This window comes from Hippocampus bargibanti, linkage group LG09 (genome assembly GCF_051943395.1).
Source record: "Hippocampus bargibanti isolate YZ-2025 linkage group LG09, ASM5194339v1, whole genome shotgun sequence".
NCBI lineage: Eukaryota > Metazoa > Chordata > Actinopteri > Syngnathiformes > Syngnathidae > Hippocampus > Hippocampus bargibanti.
The window spans coordinates 7,357,553-7,365,425 of NC_142742.1; positions in this window are offsets into that span (position 1 = coordinate 7,357,553).

The following is a 7,873-nucleotide window of genomic DNA, read 5'->3' on the forward strand; positions in this document are numbered from 1 at the left end:
TAAGAGTGCTTCGCCGTAACCAATCGTTGAGTTTGTGTTGATCCCGCCTCCACCATTTCGTAATCAGACACGTGGACGGGAAATTCCCACTCTCACGCGAGGTCTTGCACGCCTTCACAACTCGACGTTACGATCCCCCATCTGGTCCCGAACACGCGCAGCGATTATGTATTGTTATGATTAAAACAGATTTATTAATCGTTAAGGCAGCTCCGTTAAGCCTTCTGCTGCAACGTTACACAACTATGACGGCTACTTGAATAACACTAGGTAAAATGTACATTTGGTTAAAAAAAATACCCGAATCCTAACATTTTTCGGTTTTTTTTCACTTGATTTCTCAATTCCAATCCAGAAATATAAAATACAATAATGACGCATGTGAGGAATTTGCATCTTCTACCGTTGCTAGTGTGTGTGTGTGTTTCATTTTCGAGGTATTCTGACTTCCAACCACATTCCAAAAACATAAGTGTTTGAAGGTTTATTGAAAACGGAATTGTCCTTTGGCAAGAAAAGAATGTAAATATGGCCGATTAGCCTTGCGATTAGCTGCCAATCATTACCGGGAGTACCTGAGCCTCTCTTCTAAATTAAAATGGTATTGCCCCTCTCGCTCGCTTATTACAATACAATACAATACAATACAATACAATACAATACAATACAATACTGTACATATTGATTTGTATAGCGCTTTAAAAGTTGAAGCTGTAACAAATCGCTTAACATGAACAGCTATCATATACAGTACATGCAATTAAGCAGTCACAAAGTATTAATCAAGATAAGTGCAAAAACAAACATTAGCATGCAGCTGAATTGTCAATACTTCTCTTAATTTAGGTATTCAAATCCTGTTTTTCATCAAATGAATAATGCCCAAACTAAAATTATTAACTCATTCACTGCATTTCCCGAATTGAAAATTGGACGTAGAGCCCCATTACCGAATTTGTTTGGGTTTTTCTTGCAGAGGTTGCCGATAAAGCACTGTTCAGACCTCTGGAAATGTTTTTTCCCTTCCACGAGGGGTCAGCCTTTGCATTTTTTTTTTTCATGTTAGCGCTTTGTTCCAGCTTCAGCTGTTGTTAAAGCGATACATAAACCAATATGTATGTATTGCATTGTATTTTGGACAGCCACCCTCATTTCAAGCTCATATAACTACATACCCATATAATTTAGTAATTAACTCTTTTTGAAAGAGGAGAGTCTAAGCTTTCTTACGCTGCATTGAAAGTGTATGTAGTCCGAAAACTCCATATTCCGTGGGTGCTGGAATTTGAGTGAAAATGACAAAAACCCTGGCACTGGAATGGACACATTTTGGCCCATCCGCTGGCAGTGTATGAGTTAATAATAGTTATTCACAACTTCAAAAGCTGTTTTAAAATTCCTACTTCTCCAAATGATCCATGTTGACTGTGATGGACTGCTTCTGCACATTCATGTGGCTAACGTGTATTTTCTTAACTAGCAATGTCACTGAACTGATAATAATAATAATAAATAATAATAATAATAATAATACATTTGATTTCTAAGCGCCTTTCAAAACTCTAAAGGTCACTTTGCAATCACAGTATTTTTTCTGTAGGTGAGCAGCGGCCACCACACGCGCCCGCGTTCACTCAACCCGGAATAACTCAAATAGATCGAAAGCTAGCTAGATAGCTAATAGATAGCTAGCGAGATATTTAATACTAATAATAATATATTTAATTTCAAGCGCCTTTCAGAACATACAAGGGCACTTTACAATAAAAACAAAGCACAGAACAATAAAACCATCAGTAAAATAAGTAAAATGATAAATAATAAAATAGCTGATTGAACTATAGACCATGAATGCAATTTTAAATAGATGCGTTTCGAGGTGGGATTTGAAAGTAGGGAGGGAGTCAATATTACAGATGTTGGGTGGAAGTGAATTCCAGAGTTTGGGAGCAGAGCGGCTGAAAGCTCTGCATCTTATCGTGGTGAGTTTTCTCGCTAGCTATTTAATAGCTAGCTAGCTAGATAGCTAATAGATGGTCAGGTAGCCAGATAGATAGCTAATAGACAGCAAATATATAGCCAGCTAGGTAGTAATCTAAGTACTCAACCAGATAGCCAGCCAGATAGCCAGCTAGATAGCTAGCTAATACACAGCAAATAGATAGCCAGCTAGGTAGTAATCTAAGTACTCAACCAGATAGCCAGATAGATAGCTAGCTAATACACAGCAAATAGATAGCCAGCTAGGTAGTAATCTAAGTACTCAACCAGATAGCCAGCCAGATAGCCAGCTAGATAGCTAGCTAATACACAGCAAATAGATAGCCAGCTAGGTAGCAAGCTAGGTAGCCAGCCAGATAGATAGTTAATAGACATCAAATAGATAGCAAATAGATCCAAGTATTTTGTGGAGATAAGGTGTTGCTGGTCACCACTCGCTATAAGACAAGTACTGATCAATACCGCCAGTGCTGTTTGAGAAGTCACGGCTCCCTGCCTCATCTAGCTTTCTTGTGTTGGACATACCGTGAGATTTGTACTTTGATCTTACCCGAAAGGCGGCGATGAGATGTGGGAAGAAAGAATTGGCATCCGTCGTCCATTGAGATATTGGATAGTTGATCACTTCTTGCATGGGTGATCACTGTAAACAAGAAAAGATGCACATGCATTAGTTACAGCTTCTCTTTGTGCTTGTGCACAACAAAGGAGCTTCCAGATGACTGTCAAGAAAACACATGTTGTGACTGGAGGGAATTTGCCTTTTCAATAGATCACTGCGATGCAGATCGTATATTGGAGTCAGCAGTAATTTCCATTTTACTCGTCTATGCAAGCCAAGAACGTTCGCGTTTGACTTCCTGTCTGATCAATGCCTGACAATGAATTCAGTCATATACGTATTTTCAGATTCTGAATCTGAAACTTTTAACTCATTCACTGCCATTCACAAATTTATTCAGGAATTGAAAATATGACATTTGTTCAGATTTTTTTTTTTCATGCTTGGGTGATGATAAAGCGCTGGTCACACCTTTGGCAATGTTTTTTTTCCCTTCCACCAGGGGTCAGCATTTCCCTTTTTTCCATGTTAGCGCTTTGTTCCAGCTTCAGTTGTTATTAAAGCGCCATATAAACCAGTATGCGTGTATTGCATTGTACTTTGGACAGCCACCCTCATTTCAAGCTCATATAACTCCAGACCCATATAATTTAGGAATTAACTATATTTTTTCTGATGAAAGAAAGAGTCTAAGGTTTCTAACGCTGTAGTGAATGTTAATGTAGTCCTGAAACTCACACATTATTATATTTATTCATTTACTTTTGTTTATATGTTGGATTTGTTTATTTAGTTGTTTATTTACATATTTATTTGTTGATTTATCTCTGTTTTTTATTCATTTTTTTTATTTAATTTTTCTTTATGTATTTATGTATTTACTTATATATTTGTTTGTTTACATATTTATTCATTCGTTCATGTATCTACTTACGTATGTATGTATCTACTTACGTATGTATGTATGTATCTACTTACGTATGTATGTATGTATTTACTTACGTATGTATGTATGTATGTATGTATTTACTTACGTATGTGTGTATGTATTTACTTACGTATGTATGTATGTATGTATGCATGTATGCATGTATGTATGTATGTATGTATGTATGTATACATGCATTTCCCGCGTTATTCTCATCATGGGGGCAGCGCAATAGATGACTGGTTAGCACACGAACCATGTGAACACGCAGCCGCTCCCCTCTCCCGGCAAATTGCCGTTTTCGTGTTTATTGTTTGTTGAAGTCATTATAAGTACCTTGCTTGCATACAGCACAGATTAAATTACTGTCCGAGAGGACAGTAATTTAATCTGTGCTGTATGTCATGCATATTAGCATATTTGACAATAAAGCTGACTTTGATTTTGACACATCCACCGCAGTTTAAAGGTTCAATTTCAAGATCAGGCCTTCCTATGTGAGGTTTGCACGTTGTCCTCGGCCTCGGAAAACTCGCTGGGAGCATAGTTCAAAGCAAGAAGGAATCAAGTGATTGCGTTCCCGTGCTTTTATTTTGTTATCCTTTCTACATTTGAAACCCAAAAAGTCTATTTGAGAGGGCGGTCGTTTGGTGACCCGGCTCCCTCGTCTTCTCAGTTACACAGCTCAGATCAGCTAGCACTGCTTCATAACTAGGCCTCGCTCCTCAACTTCACAAGAAAAACAGGCGGAAAGATCTCGGCGCCTGAACGCTCCCCACTTCTTTATCATTCACTCCATCTTCACCTGAGAAAACCTGTGAGGCGCGTGGAAGGGGCTGAGCGGTGGGGGGGGGGGGGGAGGGGAGTACTTTTTTTTAAGCTCCAATTTACTCAGCAACCACTCCAGACTGTTGCTAAATACAAGTCATAAACACAATATGTTACACGCGAGCCTTGCATGTCAGAGTCTTAAAAGTTGCAGCGGTTAATAGTCTTAAAACTAACAGATCACTTTGATGACGCAATAACAACGCTAATCCCGTAAGAGGTTTAACGTTTATGCTTACTGTATATGGATCTTCGAGTCACTGTGTCCAAACATTGAAACAAAGATTAAGATACGGTCGCTTCCTTCCGTGCTAATCTGACTTTGCTGATCCCCATTGTGTAGTAATAATAATAATAATTTCCATTTATAAGCACTTTTCAAAACTCTCAAGGGCACTTTGCAGTCACATGATAAGTTTTTCTGTGGGTGAGCAGCGGCAGCCACATGCGCCAGCGTTCACTCAACCCGAAATTAACTCAAATAGATAGAAAGCTAGTTAGCTGGCTAATAGATATCTTAGCTAGCTAATAGATATCTAATAGATAGATAGTCAGCTAGCTGGATAGCTATTTGTTATCTATTCGCTATCTAGCTGGCTATCTATCTATTAGATCTATTAGCTAAATAGCTGGATAGCTAGTTAAATAAAACATTTTTCTAGAACATTTCTCCTTCAAACTTTATTGACCTATTTAAAAACTTTTAAAACATGGTTTTGCAATTTTTCATGTCATGTCAGTAAAATTGTAAAAGCAAATCTCGAATCCTCAACAGGTAACGCAGGTTTTTGATTGCACTTAAGTTTTTCTGTAGGTGAGCAGCGGGAAGCCACACGCGAAACGAACTCAAATAGATAGAAAGCACATTAGCTAGCTAATAGACAGCCAATAGATAGATAAATAGCCAGCGATATTGCAAATATAGGGCAAATAGCTAGCTAGATACCTAGATAGATAGCTGGCTAACTAGATAAATAACTCAAATATATAGCAAGCTAGTTAATAGATAGCTAGATAGCCATCTAGATAGATAATTCCCCAAAACTCGGAAGTAACTGAAATAGATAAAAAGCTAGCTAGCTAAGAGATAACTAGCTCGATAGCTAATTCCCAAAAACCCGGAAGTAGCTCAAATACAGAAAAAATAGCTCGCTAATAGATAGCTAATAGATAGATAAATAGCCAGCGACATATCAAATATAGGGCAAATAAGGCAAATAGCTAGCTAGATAGCTGGCTAACTATATAAATAACTCAAATGGATAGAAAGCTAGTTAGCTAGCTAATAGATAGCTAGATCGCCAGCTAGATAGCTAATTCCCCAAAACTCGGAGGTAACTGAAATAGATAAAAAGCTAGCTAGCTAAGAGATAACTAGTTCGATAGCTAATTCCCAAAAACCCGGAAGAAGCTCAAATACAGAAAAAGCTAGCGAGCTAATAGATAGCTAATAGACAGCTAATAGATAGATAAATAGCCAGCGACATATCAAATATACGGCAGATAGCTAGCTAGATAGCTGGCTAACTATATAAATAACTCAAATGGATAGAAAGCTAGTTAGCTAGCTAATAGATAGCTAGATCGCCAGCTAGATAGCTAATTCCCCAAAACTCGGAGGTAACTGAAATAGATAAAAAGCTAGGTAGCTAAGAGATAACTAGTTCGATAGCTAATTCCCAAAAACCCGGAAGAAGCTCAAATACAGAAAAAGCTAGCGAGCTAATAGATAGCTAATAGACAGCTAATAGATAGATAGCCAGCGACATATCAAATATAGGGCAGATAGCTAGCTAGATAGCTGGCTAACTAGATAAATAACTCAAATGGATAGAAAGCTAGTTAGCTAGCTAATAGATAGCTAGATCGCCAGCTAGATAGCTAATTCCCCAAAACTCTGAGGTAACTGAAATAGATAAAAAGCTAGCTAGCTAAGAGATAACTAGTTCGATAGCTAATTCCCAAAAACCCGGAAGAAGCTCAAATACAGAAAAAGCTAGCGAGCTAATAGATAGCTAATAGACAGTTAATAGATAAATAGCCAGCCAGATAGCAAATAGAGGGCAAATAGCTAGCCGAGATAGCTGACTAACTAGGTAAATAACTCAGATAGAAAGTTAGTTAGCTAGCTAATAGATAGCCAGCTAGATAGCTAATTCCCCAAAACTCAGAAGTAACTCAAATAGATAAAAAGCTAGCTAGCTAGCTAGCTACGAGATAACTAGCTTGATAGCTAATTCCCAAAAACCCGGAAGTAACTCAAATAGATAAACGCTAGCTAGCTAATAGTTAACTAGCTAAATAGCTAATTCCCAAATGGGAAGAAAACCCCAATGTGAGGGAGAAAATAGTGTTGTAGTGTTGTTGTTTTGTATTGCTCATTCGGTCAAGGGGAATGTCAGGAAAACCCGAGGCGCAAAACCCCCGTTGTTGTTATCAGGTCACCGCTCCAATGCCATCTCTGCCATTGGGTCAGTGTGCCACTCGCGTTTCATCGAACAGACCGGGAGGCGGGATGTCATTACCATGGTTACCACGCAGCTTGTCCATAGCGAGCAAATGAAATCCCCCTGGTTCCAGTTTCCGGGCAGGATTCCCGCTTTGTTTTGTATGGGGGACGTTGCACGTGTGCGATGCACGTGTACTGTCGAGAGAAGGGAGATATCATGAGGGAGAATAGACATTTGAGGTTACAGGGGAAGTAGGGCGTGTGATTGTGCAGCCATGCGTGTGTCTGCATATGCGTGTGTGCGCGCGTAAAGTGTGCCTTGCGCAAGCGTCGCTGTTGGGCAACAACTCTCTGATGTCACATAAACTGATTCCTCTCCCGGGCGGCGGCGTCAACCCGTTTGTGCGACGTGGCGCTCTTCCATCAAAACACATGTCAAAAAAGGGTGTCGGCATGCTCGCCGCTATTTATTATTAATTAAGTCATATGGGTTAGTGAATTTCAATGTTTTTTTTTAAAGAGGCTGCTGTCAGAAGCACGTCAAATAAATCTATTTATATAACGTTAAGAGGTGGAAGGACTTCATCTCCAGTAGGTTCATTACTAATGGATGATGGATTGAGTTGCAGCGAGTGTTGCCTTCCAGCCAATACTTTCTGCAGCAATTGCCAAACGCTCGAACAAAGAGTCAAACGCCTGATGAATTAATCCGGTTTCTTTTCTTGTGTACTGACGTCATTGCACCGTGCGCTTTTGTTATTTGATTTGGTCAAATGTCGAGACGTTGCCTCATACAGTGGTACCTTAGTTTACGAACTTAATTGTTTCCCAGAAAGTGTGTGTAAGGCGAAAAGTGTGTATTCCAAACATTAATTTCCCATAGGAAACCATTAAAAATGAGAATAATCCGTTTCCAGGTGCCCATAAAACACAATTTACTACTAAATAAGCATTAAAGGACAACCTACACCAATTTTTTTGTTTCCTAACTGACATCAGAAAAACATTTTATAGCATCTAAAATACCCAAAACACGCAAGATGAATGATAAAAATGATTTAAAGTGTCCCAAAACGACTTCAAAATGACAAGTTTCAGAAGGTCC